We start from the raw sequence: 20,325 nt of genomic DNA, 5'->3' as shown, positions 1-20,325 counted from the left end.
AATCATGAGCTTCTAAGAATAGAGTATACAAAGCAGAAATGAAAAAATACATAGTCTGTTTGAATAATACATAAACAGAGCTTTTATAAATCTAAGGCTACCCTAAACAAGAGGCAGCTACAACAGGAACACAGGTACATCTTCAGATCTCGCAACCATCGAGCACAGCAACAACGGCAATCAATATCTGTTCACAATGTGCAGAAGTGTAGTATCAGTACAACCGACCCTATGTACTGAGTAAGTAACAAACCTAGCCGTAGGTTGAAAGTAGTGACAAGCTTCTACCAAGGTCAGAGTCCAACTTCCACTAACCAACAATAGTTCATAACAATATTAAACAAGTAATACCAGAAGTAACTAAAGAATAAAGGCTCAGCTAAATCATGACTTCTGAAAATAGTTCTGCCTTTCAAGTACATCAATGAAAACCCGAACCGTATACCGAAGATTACCAAAAATATGAATAAGTTTGGAAACAGTAATTTTTCAAAAATCCTTTCAATGATAATAAAATATCTCTCTTTCTTTCCCAGATAACCAGTGTAAAACAAATACATCACTATGCCCATCTGTCAACAAGTGAGAGAAATCATGAATAATGTGATACCGTACACCATGAGGAAAATACATCTCTATGCATATATGTCATGTGTGCATGTCAATGCAATGTATCTCAGAGATTGCATTCATGTACCCGCACTCTCAGAGTACTCAATCTCATTATCTCGCTTTCTCTCTCACTGTGCTCAACACACTAAATCCCTCAGCGCTATACAATACCTGTTGCGGCGTGCAGTCTGATCCCTGTTTATAGTTGACTGCGCTCACTAGGGGTGTACAGACTCATGATGAGCTCCTACAGCCCAAACGCTATAAGCACGGACAACTTACGTGCTGCATGGACAACTCACGTGCCATAATATAAATATCTGGATCCGCACGGCCAACACACGTGCTACACGGACAACTCACGGGCAATAATAATATAAGGATCCGCACGGCCAACTCACGTGCTGCACGGCCAACTCACGTGCAATAATAATATCTGGATCCGCACGGACAACTCATGTGCTATAGTAATATCTGGATCTGCACGACCAACTCACGTGCAATTGTATAATATATAGATCCGCACGGCCAACTCACATGCAATAATATAATATATAGATCCGCACAGCCAACTCACGTGCAATAATATAATATATATATATATATATAAAGCCAACATGGCCTGCTGCGGCGTGCAGCCCGGTCCCAAAAATATCCTCAAAATCAGGCCATCGGCCTCCCTCAGTCATCAATCTCTCCAGTCTCTCTTTCATGGGCTCACAGTGTCATGAAAATAGCCCAAAATGATAATATGATGTATTAATAAATAATAACAGAGACTGAGATATGATATGCAATGAAATGAATATAACTGAGTATAAATTTTTATTTTAAAATAAATATTTCACAACAATATGACCTCTGTGGGTCCCAATAATACTGGCACATAGCCTCAACATGATTTTTAATATGCTTTTAAGCTCAATTTCTTTAACTCATAAAATCGCATTGAATAATGCCAAGATCATTTAACTATAAAATTCCAAATAAATAATTATGTCACAATTTCAATAGTGCACGCCCACACGCTTATCACCTATCATATGCGTCACCTCCCAACAATTCACAAAATTCATATATTCAGGGTTCATACTATCAACTCCAAGATTAGAAAAGTTACTTACCTCGAACAAGCCGAATCCAATGTCGAGCAAGCTAAACAATGCTCCAGAAATCCCATTATGCGCGTATCAACTCCCGAATGGCTCGAATCTACCACAATTAATTTGATTCAGTCCACACAATTCTTACGATTTGTGTCAAGTTATACCACATACCCTTAGAACTACGTACAAATTTAACTCTATCCGTTTTTCGGGTAAACACTCTAGTATTTACATATATATTAAGAAATTTATTAAATATTAAAAAATATTTAGTTATGAACCTAATTATCATTGTGTACTTGAGATTGCAGCAAAATTTCATAAATTTTAAATTCTGAATTATCTCTAGTGTTAAGTTGGTATAAAATGGTGTGTGTGGGGGAGGGGGGTTAAGAATTACCTTGAAAAGGGGAAAATACTTGTAGATGAGACCTGTCCTTAAATTGAGGAGTACTCGTCGGTCCTTGACCTACTTCAAATCAAACACTTTTCAACTATTTGCCTGTTTTTAGAAAATTAAAAGTGCATTTTTTTAAAGTACTTATTTTGGACAGTCTTAGCACGATCAGGTCTGGAGAAACAAAAACTGAGTAGTGTCAGAAAATTTGCATTGAAAGTAGAAGCAAACAATTAATTTTTTCAAGATAAAAGATATCTACAAATTTTATGTTTATCAAACTGTCCCTCTTTAATATAATTCATCAATTTCTCAACTATAAATACGAAACCTATTGATCCTTCTTTCTTCCAGTCTTTTCTCCCGTTACTCTCTTCAGGATCTTTGATATGTTTAAGTCACATATAAATATTAAGTGATTTTTAAGATGTCCAATATTATTACTTTGATGTAATTATAGTTATATTGATTAAATTCTTTTAATGTACTTAATGATTTTACTTTTAAAAATTAAATAAAATTGTAGAATAACTTTTTCAAAGTCTTTCACAATAAATTTAAAATTATTTATCTATTTAAATAATTCTCAAAATTCTTTTTTTGAAAAGATTGGTTAAATATAAATTATTTCTCTAATAGACCAATACTGGAAAAAGCATTTGTCAAATAAATTGGTCAACCACAAACAACTAATTTCTGACAAAAATGCTTTTTATAATAAGTAGATTTAGGAAGCTTGGAAATCCGATATTCTGTCATCAATGTACATGGGATACAACTAGCATCCCAACGTTTGTAGTCCAACGGTTAGGATAAGTGCCTTCCAAGCAATAGACCCGCGTTCGACTCCCGGCAGACGCATTTTTGTGAATCTTACTTAATTTTTTAATCTTCCAATTACAAGTTCAACCATACTAATTTCATTCAATTCCGACTTCAAATCGGTATTCAAACTTGAAAAATTCGTTTTGTGACATTATAGAAATTTCCTTCTATTTCTCTTGAAGATTCAGTAATCTTACACCAAAAATGAAGATGAATTCATGGAATATAATCACAAGGGAGTTAAGAACACTTACCACAAGTTGTTTGAAAAATTTCATCTCCAAAATCGCCCAATCCGAGCTCCAAAATCATAAATTTGGGTGAAAATGTTGAACCCTCGAATTTTAAGGTTCTGGCCCAGCGATTTCCGCATCTGCGGACAATATTTGTGCACTTGTACATCCGCTTATGCGAGCAAAATGTCGCATTTGCGGACTCCACTCGCCTGCCCAGTTTCCGCTTATGCGTGCATTCGTCCGCATCTGCGCTCACGCAAGTGCGGAATTTTCCCTCGCACCTGCAACCAATGCCTCACAGCCCTCTGCCCGCATTTGCGCTACTTCTCGCGCAGGTGCGATTCCACACCTGCGAAGCATCTTCCGCACATGCGCACCTCGCTTCAGCGCACCCCTGCTCGCATTTGCGAGCTCGCACCTGGGACTACTTTTTTGCAGGTGCGATTACACCAGAAGGCTTCAGTTCCAGTAGTCTTCCAAATTCAAAAATCAATCCGTTAACTATCTGAAACTCACCCGAGGCCCTCGGGTCCCCGTCCGAACATACCAACAAGTTTCATAATATAACACGGACCTACTCGAGTCCTCAAATCATACCTAATAACCTCAAAAATACGAACTACACACAGATTTAAGCCTAATAAATTTCCAATTTTCCAAATGCTACAAACAACGCCGAAACCTATCAAATCACGTCTGATTGACCTCCAATTTTGCACACAAGTCACATTTCATATTACATAGTTATTCAAATTTTCGGAATCAGATTCCGACTCCGATATTAAAAAGTCAAACCCCCGATCAAACTTCCCAAAAAATCAACTTTCGGTAATTCAAGCCAAACTCCACTACGAACCTCTAAATAATTTTTCGGACACGCTCCTAAGTCCAAAATCACCATACGGAGCTATTGGAATCATCAAAATTCGAATCCGAGTTCGTTTACACATAAGTCCGTATCCGGTCACTATTTTAACTTAAGCTTTAAACCTTGGAACTAAGTGTTCCAACTTCTTCCAAAACCTCACTGGACCCGAACCAATTACCCCGACAATTCACACAACAACTGTAAAGTAAAATTTGAGCAGTAAAGGGGGAAGCAAGGTTGTAATACTCAAAATGACCGGTCGAGTCGTTACAGGTAATACCGTCAAAATCAGAAAAAGGAGAAATGCAGCAAACTTTCATCGAAAGAGAAATTCCATTTATTTTTCACTAATGTAGGGATCTCTTTATTGGCAGGCATTCTCTTAGAAAGTTTAGAGCTAGAAATGGTGGAGCAGATATTGTTGATAGAGGAAGTAAAGTTTTAGAGCTTTATCAAATTGGAAGGAGTAGAGAGACATGGTGTAAGCCAATTTTAATTTTGGCAATAATTTTACAGAGGAAGAGAAAGTTTAAGGGCTGATTATGTATTTGACCGTGATTTGTTTATTTTACACCATCTGCCTAATTTGTCCTATTTCAATTTTCTAATAATGAAGATTAGAGTTTTGAATTTGAATATAGTAGAAACTAAAATTATGGTAATACAAGAAAAATCAGAAAAAACAGAAATGCAGCAAACTTTCGTCGAAAGAGAAATCCCATTTGTGTTTCTCTGATGTAGGAATCTCTTTTTGGCAGGCATTCTCTCAGAAAGTTTGGATTTTTCTAGAAATGGTGGAGCAGATTTTGTTGATAGAAGAAGAAGCAAAGTTTTAGAGCTTCAGCAAATTGGAAGGAGTAGAGAGACATGATGTAAGCCAATTTAATTTTAACAATAACTTACAGAGGAAGAGAAAGTTTAACGGCTGATTGTGTATTTTTGATCGTGCTTTGTTTATCTTAGACCCTCTGACTAATTTGTACTATTACAATTTCCAAACAATAAAGATTAGGATTTTGAATTTAAATGTAGTTGAAACTAAAATTATGGCAATATCGTCAAAATCAGAAAAAGGATAAATGCAACAAACTTTCATCGAAATGGAAATCCAATTTATTTTTCACTGATGGAGGGATCTCATTTTTGGCAGGCATTCTCTCAGAAAGTTTGGAGCTAGAAATGGTGGAGCAGATTCTGTTGATAAAGGAAGCAAAGTTTTAGAGCTTCATCAAATTGGAAGGACTAGAGAGAGACAAGGTGTAAGCCAATTTTGATTTTGACAACAACTTTTTAGAGGAAGAGAGTTTAAGGGATGATTATGTATTTGACTGTGCTTTATTTATTATAGACTCTCTGCCTAATCTGTCCTACTTCAATTTCCAAACAGTGAAGATTAGGTTTTGAATTTGAATATTGTAGAAACTAAAATTACGGTAATAACATCAAAAGCAAAAAAAGGAGAAATCCAGCATACTTTCATCGAAAGGAAATCTCATTTGTTTTTCTCTGATGTAGAGATCTCGTTTTAGCAGGCATTCTCTCAGAAAATTTGGATTTTGCTAGAAATAGTGGAGCAGATTCTGTTGATAGACGAAGTAAAGTTTTAGAGCTTCATCAAATCGGAAGGAGTAGAGATAGGGTGTAAGCCAATTTTAATTTTGACAATAACTTTATAGAGGAAGAGAGTTTAAGGGTTGATTGTGTATTTGAACGTGCTTTATTTATTATAGACCGTCTGCCTAATTTGTCCTATTCCAATTTCCAAACAATGAAGATTAGGTTTTGAATTTAAATATTGTAGAAACTAAAATTACGGTAATAACATCAAAATTAGAAAAAGGAGAAATCCAGCATACTTTCATCGAAAGGGAAATCCCATTTGTTTTTCTCTGATGTAGAGATCTCTTTTTTGGCAGGCATTCTCTCAGAAAGTTTGGAGCCAGAACTGGTGCAGCAGATTCTGTTGATGAAGGAAGCAAAGTTTTAGAGCTTCATCAAATTGGATGGAGTAGAGAGACAGGGTGTAAGCCAAATTTAATTTTGATAATAACTTTATAGAGGAAGACAAAGTTTAAGGGTTGATTGTGTATTTGATCATGCTTTGTTTATCTAAGACACTTTACCTAATTTGTCCTATTCCAATTTCCAAATAATGAAGATTAGCAATTTGAATTTAAATATAGTAGAAACTAAAATTATGGTAATAACATCAAAATCAGAAAAAGGAGAAATGAAGCAAAAGTTTCATCGAAAGGGAAATCCCATTTATTTTTATCTTAAGTAGGGATCTCTTTTTTGGCAGGCATCATCTCAGAAAGTTTGGAGCTAAAAATGGTGGAGCAGATTCTGTTGATAGAGGAAGCAAAGTTTTAGAGCTTCATCAAATTGGAAGGAGTAGAGAGACAATGTGTAAGCCAATTTTAATTTTGACAATAACTTTATAGAGGAAGAAAAAGTTTAAGATATAATTGTATATTTGACCGTACTATGTTTATTTTAGACACTTTGCCGAATTTTTTCTATTCCAATTTCCAAACAATGAATATTAGAGTTTTGAATTTTAATATAGTAGAAACTAAAATTATAGTAATAACATCAAAATAAGAAAAAGGTGAAATGTAGCAAACATTCATCGAAAGGGAAATCCCATTAGTTTTTCTCTGATGTATGGTTCTCTTTTCGGCATGCATTCTTAGAAAGTTTGGATTTTGCAAGTAATGGTGAAGCAGATTCTGTTGATAGAGGAAGCAAAGTTTTAGAGCTTCATCAAATTAGAAGGAGTAGAGAGATAGGGTGTAAGCCAATTTTGATTTTGACAATAACTTTATAGAGAAAGAGAGTTTAAGGGCTGATTATGTATTTGACTGTCCTTTATTTATTATAGACCCTCTGCCGAATCTGTCCTATTTCAATTTCCAAACAGTGAAGATTAGGTTTTGAATTTGAATATTGTAGAAACTAAAATTACGGTAATAACATCAAAAGCAGAAAAAGGAGAAATCCAGCATACTTTCATCGAAAGGAAATCTCATTTGTTTTTCTCTGATGTAGGGATCTCGTTTTAGCAGGCAATCTCTCAGAAAATTTGGAATTTGTGAGAAATGGTGGAGCAGATTCTGTTGATAGACGAAGTAAAGTTTTAGAGCTTCATCAAATCGGAAGGAGTTGAGAGATAGGGTGTAAGCCAATTTTAATTTTGACAATAACTTTATAGAGGAAGAGAGTTTAAGGGTTGATTGTGTATTTGACCGTGCTTTATTTATTATAGTTCGTCTGCCTAATTTGTCCTATTCCAATTTTCAAACAGTGAAGATTAGGTTTTGAATTTGAATATTGTAGAAACTAAAATTACGGTAATAACATCAAAATCAGAAAAAGGAGAAATCCAGCATAGTTTCATCGAAAGGAAAATCCCATTAATTTTTCTCTAATGTAGAGATCTCTTTTTTGGCAGGCATTCTCTCAGAAAGTTTGGAGCTAGAAATGGTGCAGTAGATTCTGTTAATGAAGGAAGCAAAGTTTTAGAGCCAGGGAGTAGAGAGACAGTAGAGAGACAGGGTGTAAGCCAAATTTAATTTTGATAATAACTTTACAGAGGAAGACAAAGTTTAATGGTTGATTGTGTATTTGATCATACTTTGTTTATCTAAGACACTTTACCTAATTTGTCCTATTCCAATTTCCAAACAATGAAGATTAGGAATTTGAATTTAAATATAGTAGAAACTAAAATTATAGTAATAACATCAAAATCAGAAAAAGGAGAAATGAAGCAAAAGTTTCATCGAAAGGGAAATCCCATTTATTTTTCTCTTATGTAGGGATATCTTTTTTGGCAGGCATCATCTCAGAACGTTTGGAGCTAGAAATGGTGGAGCCGATTCTGTTGATAGAGGAAGCAAAGTTTTAGAGCTTCATCAAATTGGAAGGAGTAGAGAGACAATGTGTAAGCCAATTTTAATTTTGACAATAACTTTATAGAGGAAGATATAATTGTATATTTGACCGTGCTTTGTTTATTTTACACACTTTGCCTAATTTTTCCTATTCTAATTTTCAAACAATGAAGATTAGGGTTTTGAATTTGAATATAGTAGAAACTAAAATTATAGTAATAACATCAAAATCAGAAAAAGGTGAAATGTAGCAAACTTTCATCGAAAGGGAAATCCCATTAGTTTTTCTCTGATATAGGGTTCTCTTTTCGGCATGCATTCTTAGAAAGTTTGGATTTTGCAAGTAATGGTGAAGCGTATTCTGTTGATAGAGGAAGCAAAGGTTTAGAGCTTCATCAAATTGGAAGGAGTAGAGAGATTGAGTGTAAGCCAATTTTAATTTTGACAATAACTTTATAGAGAAAGAGAGTTTAAGGGCTGATTATGTATTTGACTGTGCTTTATTTACTATAGACCCTCTGCCTAATCTGTCCTATTTTAATTTCCAACAGTGAAGATTACGTTTTGAATTTGAATATTGTAGAAACTAAAATTACGGTAATAACATCAAAAGCAGAAAAAGGAGAAATCCAGCATACTTTGATCGAAAGGAAATCTCATTTGTTTTTCTCTGATGTAGAGATCTCGTTTTAGCAGGCATTCTCTCAGAAAATTTGGATTTTGCTAGAAATGGTGGAGCAGATTCTGTTGATAGACGAAGTAAAGTTTTAGAGCTTCATCAAATCGGAATGAGTAGAGAGATAGGGTGTAAGCCAATTTTAATTTTGACAATAACTTTATAGAGGAAGAGAGTTTAAGGGTTGATTGTGTATTTGACCGTGCTTTATTTATTATAGACCGTCTGCCTAATTTGTCCTATTCCAATTTCCAAACACTGAAGATTAGGTTTTGAATTTGAATATTGTAGAAACTAAAATTACGGTAATAACATCAAAATCAGAAAAAGGAGAAATCCAGCATAGTTTCATCGAAAGGAAAATCCCATTTGTTTTTCTCTAATGTAGAGATCTCTTTTTTGGCAGGCATTCTCTCAGAAAGTTTGGAGCTAAAAATGGTGCAGTAGATTCTGTTGATGGAGAATGCAAAGTTTTAGAGCTTCATCAAATTGGAGGGAGTAAAGAGACAGGGTGTAAGCCAAATTTAATTTTGACAATAACTTTATAGAGGAAGACAAAGTTTAAGGGTTGATCATGTATTTGATCATGATTTGTTTATCTAAGACACTTTACCTAATTTGTCCTATTCCAATTTCCAATCAATGAAATTAGGATTTTGAATTTAAATATAGTAGAAACTAAAATTATGGTAATAACATCAAAATCAGAAAAAGGAGAATTGAAGCAAAAGTTTTATCGAAAGGGAAATCCCATTTATTTTTCTCTTATGTAGGGATCTCTTTTTTGTCACGCATCATCTCAGAAGGTTTGGAGCTAGAAATGGTGGAGCAGATTCTGTTGATAAAGGAAGCAAAGTTTTAGAGCTTCTGCAAATTGGAAGGAGTAGAAAGACAATGTGTAAGCCAATTTTAATTTTGACAATAACTTTATAGAGGAAGAGAAAGTTTAAGATATAATTGTGTATTTGACCGTGCTTTGTTTATTTTAGACACTTTGCCTAAATTTTCCTATTCCAATTTCCAAACAATGAAGATTATGGTTTTGAATTTGAATATAGTTGAAACTAAAATTATAGTAATAACATCAAAATCAGAAAAAGATGAAATGCAGCAAACTTTCATCGAAAGGGAAATCCAGTTAGTTTTTCTCTGATGTAGGGTTCTCTTTTCGGCATGCATTCTTAGAAAGTTTGGATTTTGCAAGTAATGGTGAAGCGTATTCTTTTGATAGAGGAATCAAAGGTTTAGAGCTTCATCAAATTGGAAGGAGTAGAGAGATAGAGTGTAAGCCAATTTTAATTTTGACAATAACATTATAGAGGAAGAGAGTTTAAGGGCTGATTATGTATTTGACTATGCTTTATTTATTATAGACCCTCTGCCTAATCTGTCCTATTTTAATTTCCAAACAGTGAAGATTAGGTTTTGAATTTGAATATTGTAGAAACTAAAATTACGGTAATAACATCAAAAGCAGAAAAAGGAGAAATCCAGCATACTTTTGTCGAAAGGAAATCTCATTTGTTTTTCTCTGATGTAGGGATCTCGTTTTAGCAGGCATTCTCTCAGAAAATTTGGAATTTGCGAGAAATGGTGAAGCAGATTCTGTTGATAGACGAAGTAAAGTTTTAGAGCTTCATCAAATCGGAAGGAGTTGAGAGATATGATGTAAGCCAATTTTAATTTTGACAATAACTTTATAGAGGAAGAGAGTTTAAGGGTTGATTGTGTATTTGACCGTACTTTATTTATTATAGATCGTCTGCCTAATTTGTCCTATTCCAATTTCCAAACAGTGAAGATTATGTTTTGAATTTGAATATTGTAGAAACTAAAATTACGGTAATAACATCAAAATCAGAAAAAAGAGTAATCCAGCATACTTTCATCGAAAGGAAAATCCCATTTATTTTTCTCTGATGTAGAGATCTCTTTTTTGGCAGGCATTCTCTTAGAAAGTTTGGAGCTAGAAATGGTACAGTTGATTCTGTTGATGATGGAAGCAAAGTTTTAGAGCTTCATCAAATTGGAGGGAGTAGAGAGACAGGTGTAAGCCAAATTTAATTTTGATAATAACTTTACAGAGGAAGACAAAGTTTAATGGTTGATTGTGTATTTGATCATGCTTTATTTATCTAAGACACTTTACCTAATTTGTCCTATTCCAATTTTCAAACAATGAAGATTAGGAATTTGAATTTAAATATAGTAGAAACTAAAGTTATGGCAATAACATCAAAATCAGAAAAAGGAGAAATGAAGCAAAAGTTTCATCGAAAGGGAAATCCCATTTATTTTTCTCTTATGTAGGGATATCTTTTTTGGCAGGCATCATCTCAGAACGTTTGGAGCTAGAAATGGTTGAGCCGATTCTGTTGATAGAGGAAGCAAAGTTTTAGAGTTTCATCAAATTGGAAGGAGTAGAGAGACAATGTGTAAGCCAATTTTAATTTTGACAATAACTTTATAGAGGAAGATATAATTGTGTATTTGACCGTGCTTTGTTTATTTTAGACACTTTGCCTAATTTTTCCTATTCCAATTTTCAAACAATGAAGATTAGGGTTTTGAATTTGAATATAGTAGAAACTAAAATTATAGTAATAACATCAAAATCAGAAAAAGGTGAAATGCAGGAAACGTTCATCGAAATAGAAATCCCATTAGTTTTTCTCTGATGTAGGGTTCTCTTTTCGGCATGCATTCTTAGAAAGTTTTGATTTTGCAAGTAATGGTGAAGCAGATTCTATTGATAGAGGAAGAAAAGTTTTAGATCTTCATCAAATTGGAAGGAGTAGAGCGATAGGGTGTAAGCCAATTTTGATTTTGACAATAACTTTATAGAGGAAGAGAGTTTAAAGGCTGATTATGTATTTGACTATGCTTTATTTATTATAGACCCTCTGCCTAATCTTTCCTTTTTCAATTTCCAAACAATGAAGATTAGGTTTTGAATTTGAATATTGTAGAAACTAAAATTACGGTAATAACATCAAAAGTAGAAAAAAGAGAAATCCAGCATACTTTCATCGAAAGGAAATCTCATTTGTTTTTCTCTGATGTAGAGATCTCGTTTAAGCAGGCATTCTCTCAGAAAATTTGGATTTTGCTAGAAATAGTGGAGCAGATTCTGTTGATAGACGAAGTAAAGTTTTAGAGCTTCATCAAATCGGAAGGAGTAGAGAGATAGGGTGTAAGCCAATTTTAATTTTGACAATAACTTTATAGAGGAAGAGAGTTTAAGGGTTGATTGTGTATTTGACCGTGCTTTATTTATTATAGACCGTCTGCCTAATTTGTCCTTTTCCAATTTTCAAACAGTGAATATTAGGTTTTGAATTTGAATATTGTAGAAACTAAAATTATGGTAATAACATCAAAATTAGAAAAAGGAGAAATCCAGCATACTTTCATCGAAAGGGAAATCCCATTTGTTTTTCTCTGATGTAGAGATCTCTTTTTTCGCAGGCATTCTCTCAGAAAGTTTGGAGCTAGAAATGGTGCTGCAGATTCTGTTGATGGAGGAAGCAAAGTTTTAGAGCTTCATCAAATTGGAGGGAGTAGAGAGACAGGGTGTAAGCCAAATTTAATTTTGACAATAACTTTATAGAGGTAGACAAAGTTTAAGGGTTGATTGTGTAATTGATCATGATTTATTTATCCAAGACATATTACCTAATTTCTCCTATTCCAATTTCCAATCAATGAAATTAGGATTTTGAATTTAAATATAGTAGAAACTAAAATTATGGTAATAACATCAAAATCAGAAAAAGGAGAAATGAATCAAAAGTTTTATCGAAAGGGAAATCCCATTTATTTTTCTCTTATGTAGGGATCTCTTTTTTGGCAGGCTTCATCTCAGAAAGTTTGGATCTAGAAATGGTTGAGCAGATTCTGTTGATAGAGGAAGCAAAGTTTTAGAGCTTCTGCAAATTGGAAGGAGTAGAGAGACAATGTGTAAGCCAATTTTTATTTTGACAATAACTTTATAGAGGAAGAGAAAGTTTAAGATATAATTGTGTATTTGACCGTGATTTGTTTATTTTAGACACTTTGCCTAATTTTTCCTATTCCAATTTACAAACAATGAAGATTAGGGTTTTGAATTTGAATATAGTAGAAACTAAAATTATAGTGATAACATCAAAATCAAAAAAAGATGAAATGCAGCAAACTTTCATCGAAAGGGAAATCCAGTTAGTTTTTCTCTGATGTAGGGTTCTCTTTTCGGCATGCATTCTTAGAAAGTTCGGATTTTGCAAGTAATGGTGAAGCGTATTCTGTTGATAGAGGAAACAAAGGTTTAGAGCTTCATCAAATTGGAAGGAGTAGAGAGATAGAGTGTAAGCCAATTTTATTTTTGACAATAACTTTATAGAGGAAGAGAGTTTAAGGGCTGATTATGTATTTGACTGTGCTTTATTTATTATAGACCCTCTGCTTAATCTGTCCTATTTCAATTTCCAAATAGTGAAGATTAGGTTTTGAATTTGAATATTGTAGACACTAAAATTACGGTAATAACATCAAAAGCAGAAAAAGGAGAAATCCAGCATACTTTCATCGAAAAGAAATCTCATTTGTTTTTCTCTGATGTAGGGATCTCGTTTTAGCAGGCATTCTCTCAGAAAATTTGGAATTTGCGAGAAATGGTGGATCAAATTCTGTTGATAGACGAAGTAAAGTTTTAGAGCTTCATCAAATCGGAAGGAGTTGAGAGATAGGGTGTAAGCCAATTTTAATTTTGACAATAACTTTATAGAGGAAGAGAGTTTAAGGGTTGATTGTGTATTTGACCGTGCTTTATTTATTATAGACCGTCTGCCTAATTTGTCCTATTCCAATTTCCAAACAGTGAAGATTATGTTTTGAATTTGAATATTATAGAAACTAAAATTACGGTAATAACATCAAAATCAGAAAAAGGAGAAATCCAGCATACTTTCATCGAAAGGAAAATCCCATTTATTTTTCTCTGATGTAGAGATCTCTTTTTTGGCAGGCATTCTCTCAGAAAGTTTGGAGCTAGAAATGGTGCAGTAGATTCTGTTGATGATGGAAGCAAAGTTTTAGAGCTTCATCAAATTGGAGGTAGTAGAGAGACAGGGTGTAAGCCAAATTTAATTTTCATAATAACTTTACAGAGGAAGACAAAGTTTAATGGTTGATTGTGTATTTGATCATGCTTTGTTTATCTATGACACTTTACCTAATTTGTCCTATTCCAATTTCCAAACAATGAAGATTAGGAATTTGAATTTAAATATAGTAGAAACTAAAATTATGGTAATAACATCAAAATCAGAAAACGGAGAAATGAGGCAAAAGTTTCATCGAAAGGGAAATCCCAATTATTTTTCTCTTATGTAGGGATATCTTTTTTGGCAGGCATCATCTCAGAACGTTTGGAGCTAGAAATGGTTGAGCCGATTCTGTTGATAGAGGAAGCAAAGTTTTAGAGCTTCATCAAATTGGAAGGAGTAGAGAGACAATGTGTAAGCCAATTTTAATTTTGACAATAACTTTATAGATGAAGATATAATTGTGTATTTGACCGTGCTTTGCTTATTTTAGACACTTTGCCTAATTTTTCGTATTCCAATTTTCAAACAATGAAGATTAGGGTTTTGAATTTGAATATAGTAGAAACTAAAATTATAGTAATAACATCAAAATCAGAAAAAGGTGAAATGCAGCAAACTTTCATCGAAAGGGAAATCCCATTAGTTTTTCTCTGATGTAGGGTTCACTTTTCGGCATGCATTCTTAGAAAGTTTTGATTTTGCAAGTAATGGTGAAGCAGATTCTATTGATAGAGAAAGCAAAGTTTTAGATCTTCATCAAATTGGAAGGAGTAGAGAGATAGGGTGTAAGCCAATTTTGATTTTGACAATAACTTTATAGAGGAAGAGAGTTTAAGGGCAGATTATGTATTTGACTGTGCTTTATTTATTATAGACCCTCTGCCTAATCTGTCCTATTTCAATTTCCAAACAGTGAAGATTAGGTTTTGAATTTGAATATTGTAGAAACAAAAATTACGGTAATAACATCAAAAGTAGAAAAAGGAGAAATCCAGCATACTTTCATCGAAAGGAAATCTCATTTGTTTTTCTCTGATGTACAGATCTCGTTTTAGCAGGCATTCTCTCAGAAAATTTGGATTTTGCTAGAAATGGTGGAGCAGATTCTGTTGATAGACGAAGTAAAGTTTTAGAGATTTATCAAATCGGAAGGAGTAGAGAGATAGGGTGTAAGCCAATTTTAATTTTGACAATAACTTTATAGAGGAAGAGACTTTAAGGGTTGATTGTGTATTTGACTGTGCTTTATTTATTATAGACCGTCTGCCTAATTTGTCCTATTCCAATTTCCAAACAGTGAAGATTAGGTTTTGAATTTGAATATTGTAGAAACTAAAATTACGGTAATAACATCAAAATTAGAAAAAGGAGAAATCCAGCATACTTTCATCGAAAGGGAAATCCCATTTGTTTTTCTCTGATGTAGAGATCTCTTTTTTGGCAGGCATTCTCTCAGAAAGTTTGGAGCTAGAAATGGTGCTGCAGATTCTGTTGATGGAGGAAGCAAAGTTTTAGAGCTTCATCAAATTGGAGGGAGTAGAGAGACAGGGTGTAAGCCAAATTTAATTTTGACAGTAAATTTATAGAGGAAGGCAAAGTTTTAGGGTTGATTGTTTATTTGATCATGATTTGTTTATCTAAGACACTTTACCTAATTTGTCGTATTCCAATCTCCAATCAATGAAATTAGGATTTTGAATTTAAATATAGTAGAAACTAAAATTATGGTAATAACATCAAAATCAGAAAAAGGAGAAATGAAGCAAAAGTTTCATCGAAAGTGAAATCCCATTTATTTTGCTCTTATATAGGGATCTCTTTTTTGGCAGGCATCATCTCAGAAAGTTTGGAGCTAGAAATGGTGGAGCAGATTCTGTTGATAGAGGAAGCAAAGTTTTAGAGCTTCTGCAAATTGGAAGGAGTAGAGAGACAATGCGTAAGCCAATTTTAATTTTGACAATAACTTTATAGAGGAAGAGAAAGTTTAAGATATAATTGTGTATTTGACCGTGCTTTGTTTATTTTAGTCACTTTGCCTAATTTTTCCTATTCCAATTTCTAAACAATGAAGATTAGGGTTTTGAATTTGAATATAGTAGAAACTAAAATTATAGTAATAACATCAAAATCAGAAAAAGGTGAAATGCAGCAAACTTTCATCGAAAGGAAAATCCAATTAGTTTTCCTCTGATGTAGGGTTCTCTTTTCGGCATGCATTCTTAGAAAGTTTGGATTTTGCAAGTAATGGTGAAGCGTATTCTGTTTATAGAGGAAGCAAAGGTTTAGAGCTTCATCAAATTGGAAGGAGTAGAGAGATAGAGTGTAAGCCAATTTTAATTTTGACAATAACTTTATAGAGGAAGAGAGTTTAAGGGCTGATTATGTATTTGACTGTGCTTTATTTATTACAGACCCTCTGCCTAATCTGTCCTATTTCAATTTCCAAACATTGAAGATTAGGTTTTGAATTTGAATATTGTAGAAACTAAAATTATGGTAATAACATCAAAAGCAGAAAAAGGAGAAATCCAGCATACTTTCATCGAAAGGAAATCTCATTTGTTTTTCTCTGATGTTGGGATCTCGTTTTAGCAGGTATTCTCTCAGAAAATTTGGAATTTGCGAGAAATGGTGGAGCAGATTCTGTTGATAGATGAAGTAAAGTTTTAGAGCTTCATCAAATCGGAAGGAGTAGAGAGATGGGGTGTAAGCCAATTTTAATTTTGACAATAACTTTATAGAGGAAGAGAGTTTAAGGGTTGATTGTGTATTTGATCGTGCTTTATTTATTATAGACCGTCTGCCTAATTTGTCCTATTCCAATTTCATAATAGTGAAGATTAGGTTTTGAATTTGAATATTGTAGAAACTAAAATTATGGTAATAACATCAAAATCAGAAAAAGGAGAAATCCAGCATACTTTCATCGAAAGGAAAATCCCATTTGTTTTTCTCTAATGTAGAGATCTCTTTTTTGGCAGGCATTCTCTCAGAAAGTTTGGAGCAAGAAATGGTGCAGCAGATTCTGTTAATGGAGGAAGCAAAATTTTAGAGTTTCATCAAATTGGAGAGAGTAAAGAGACAAGGTGTAAGCCAAATTTAATTTTGACAATAACTTTACAGAGGAAGACAAAGTTTAATGGTTGATTGTGTATTTGATCATGCTTTGTTTATCTAAAACACTCTACCTATTTTGTCCTATTCCATTTTCCAAATAATAAAGATTAGGATTTTGAATTTAAATATTGTAGAAACTAAAATTATGGTAATAACATCAAAATCAGAAAAAAGGAGAAATGAAGCAAAAGTTTCATCTAAAGGGAAATCCCATTTATTTTGCTCTTATGTTGGGATCTCTTTTTTGGCAGGCATCCTCTCAGAAAGTTTGAAGCTAGAAATGGTGGAGCAGATTCTATTGATAGAGGAAGCAAAGTTTTAGAGCTTCATCAAATTGGAAGGAGTAGAGAGACAATGTGTAAGCCAATTTTAATTTTGACAATAACTTTACAGAGGAAGAAAAAGTTTAAGATATAATTGTGTATTTGACCGTGCTTTGTTTATTTTAGACACTTTGCCTAATTTTTCCTATTCAAATTGCCAAACAATGAAGATTAGGGTCTTGAATTTGAATATAGTAGAAACTAAAATTATAGTAATAACATCAAAATAAGAAAAAGGTGAAATGCAGCAAACTTTCATCGAAAGGGAATTCCCATTAGTTTTTCTCTGATGTAGGGTTCTCTTTTCGGCATGCATTCTTAGAAAGTTTAGATTTTGCAAGTAATGGTGAAGCAGATTCTGTTGATAGAGGAAGCAAAGTTTTAGAGCTTCATCAAATTGGAAGGAGTAGAGAGATAGGGTGTAAGCCAATTTTGATTTTGACAATAACTTTATAGAGGAAGAGAGTTTAAGGGGTGATTATGTATTTGACTGTGCTTTATTTATTATAGACCCTCTGCCTAATCTGTCCTATTTTAATTTCCAAACAGTGAAGATTAGGTTTTTAATTTGAATATTGTTGAAACTAAAATTACGGTAATAACATCAAAAGCAGAAAAACGAGAAATCCAGCATACTTTCATCGAAAGGAAATCTTATTTGTTTTTCTCTGATGTAGGGATCTCGTTTTAGCAGGCATTCTCTCAGAAAATTTGGATTTTGCTAGAAATGGTGGAGCAAATTCTGTTGATAGACGAAGTAAAGTTTTAGTGCTTCATCAAATCGGAAGGAGTAGAGAGATAGGGTGTAAGCCAATTTTAATTTCGACAATAACTTTATAGAGGAAGAGAGTTTAAGGGTTGATTGTGTATTTTGCCGTGCTTTATTTATTATAGACCGTCTGCCTAATTTGTCCTATTCTAATTTCCAAACAGTGAAGATTAGGTTTTGAATTTGAATATTGTAGAAACTAAAATTACGGTAATAACATCAAAATCAGAAAAAGGAGAAATCCAGGATACTTTCATCGAAAGGGAAATACCATTTGTTTTTCTCTTATGTAGAGATCTCTTTTTTGGTAGGGATTCTCTCAGAAAGTTTGGAGCAAGAAATGGTGCAGCTGATTCTGTTGATGGAGGAAGCAAAGTTTTAGAGGTTCATCAAATTGGAGAGAGTAGAGAGACAAGGTGTAAGCCAAATTTAATTTTGACAATAACTTTTCAGAGGAAGACTAAGTTTAAGGGTTGATTGTATATTTGATCATGCTTTGTTTATCTAAGACACTTTACCTAATTTATCCTATTCCAATTTCCAAACAATGAATATTAGGATTATGAATATAAATATAGTAGAAACTAAACTATGGTAATAACATCAAAATCAAAAAAAGGAGAAATGAAGCAAAAGTTTTACCGAAAGGGAAATCCCATTTACTTTTCTCTTATGTAGGGATCTCTTTTTTGGCAGGCATCCTCTTAGAAAGTTTGAAGCTAGAAATGGTGGAGCAGATTCTATTGATAGAGGAAGCAAAGTTTTAGAGCTTCATCAAATTGGAAGGAGTAGATAGACAATGTGTAAGCCAATTTTAATTTTGACAATAACTTTACAGAGGAAGAAAAAGTTTAAGATATAATTGTGTATTTGACCGTGCTTTGTTTATTTTATGCACTTTGCCTAATTTTTCCTATTCCAATTGCCAAACAATGAAGATTAGGGTTTTGAATTTGAATATAGTAGAAACTAAAATTATAGTAATAACATCAAAATAAGAAAAAGGTGAAATGCAGCAAACTTTCATCGAAAGGGAATTCCCATTAGTTTTTCTCTGATGTAGGGTTCTCTTTTCGGCATGCATTCTTAGAAAGTTTGGATTTTGCAGGTAATGGTGAAGCAGATTCTGTTGATAGAGGAAGCAAAGTTTTAGAGCTTTATCAAATTGGAAGGAGTAGAGAGATTGGGTGTAAGCCAATTTTGATTTTGACAATAACATTATAGAGGAAGAGAGTTTAAGGGCTGATTATGTATTTGGCTGTGCTTTATTTATTATAGACCCTCTGCCTAATCTGTCCTATTTCAATTTCCAAACAGTGAAGATTAGGTTTTTAATTTGAATATTGTAGAGACTAAAATTACGGTAATAACATCAAAAGCAGAAAAACGAGAAATCCAGCATACTTTCATCGAAAGGAAATCTCATTTGTTTTTGTCTGATGTAGGGATCTAGTTTTAGCAGGCATTGTCTCAGAAAAATTGGATTTTCCTAGAAATGGTGGAGTAGATTCTGTTGATAGACGAAGTAAAGTTTTAGAGCTTCATCAAATCGGAAGGAGTAGAGAGATAAGGTGTAAGCCAATTTTAATTTTGACAATAACTTTATAGAGGAAGAGAGTTTAAGGGTTGATTGTGTATTTGACCGTGCTTTATTTATTATAGACCGTCTGCCTAATTTGTCCTATTCCAATTTCCAAACAGTGAAGATTAGGTTTTGAATTTGAATATTGTAGAAACTAAAATTACGGTAATAACATCAAAATCAGAAAAAGGAGAAATCCAGGATACTTTCATCGAAAGGGAAATCCCATTTGTTTTTCTCTTATGTAGAGATCTCTTTTTTGGTAGGGATTCTCTCAGAAAGTTTGGAGCAAGAAATGGTGCAGCAGATTCTGTTGATGGAGGAAGCAAAGTTTTAGAGGTTCATCAAATTGGAGAGAGTAGAGAAATAAGGTGTAAGCCAAATTTAATTTTGACAATAACTTTTCAGAGGAAGACAAAGTTTAAGGGTTGATTGTATATTTGATCATGCTTTGTTTATCCAAGACACTTTACCTAATTTATCCTATTCTAATTTCCAAACAATGAATATTAGGATTTTGAATATAAATATAGTAGAAACTAAAATTATGGTAATAACATCAAAATCAGAAAAAGGAGAAATGAAGCAAAAGTTTTACCGAAAGGGAAATCCCATTTACTTTTCTGTTATGTAGGGATCTCTTTTTTGGCAGGCATCCTCTCAGAAAGTTTGAAGTTAGAAATGGTGGAGCAGATTCTATTGATAGAGGAAGCAAAGTTTTAGAGCTTCATCAAATTGGAAGGAGTAGATAGACAATGTGTAAGCCAATTTTAATTTTGACAATAACTTTACAGAGGAAGAATAAGTTTAAGATATAATTGTGTATTTGAC

This window comes from Nicotiana tomentosiformis, chromosome 8, assembly GCF_000390325.3.
Source record: "Nicotiana tomentosiformis chromosome 8, ASM39032v3, whole genome shotgun sequence".
Taxonomy (NCBI): Eukaryota; Viridiplantae; Streptophyta; class Magnoliopsida; order Solanales; family Solanaceae; genus Nicotiana; species Nicotiana tomentosiformis.
The sequence above is the reverse complement of the archived record's forward strand: the minus strand, read 5'-3'. Positions refer to the sequence as shown.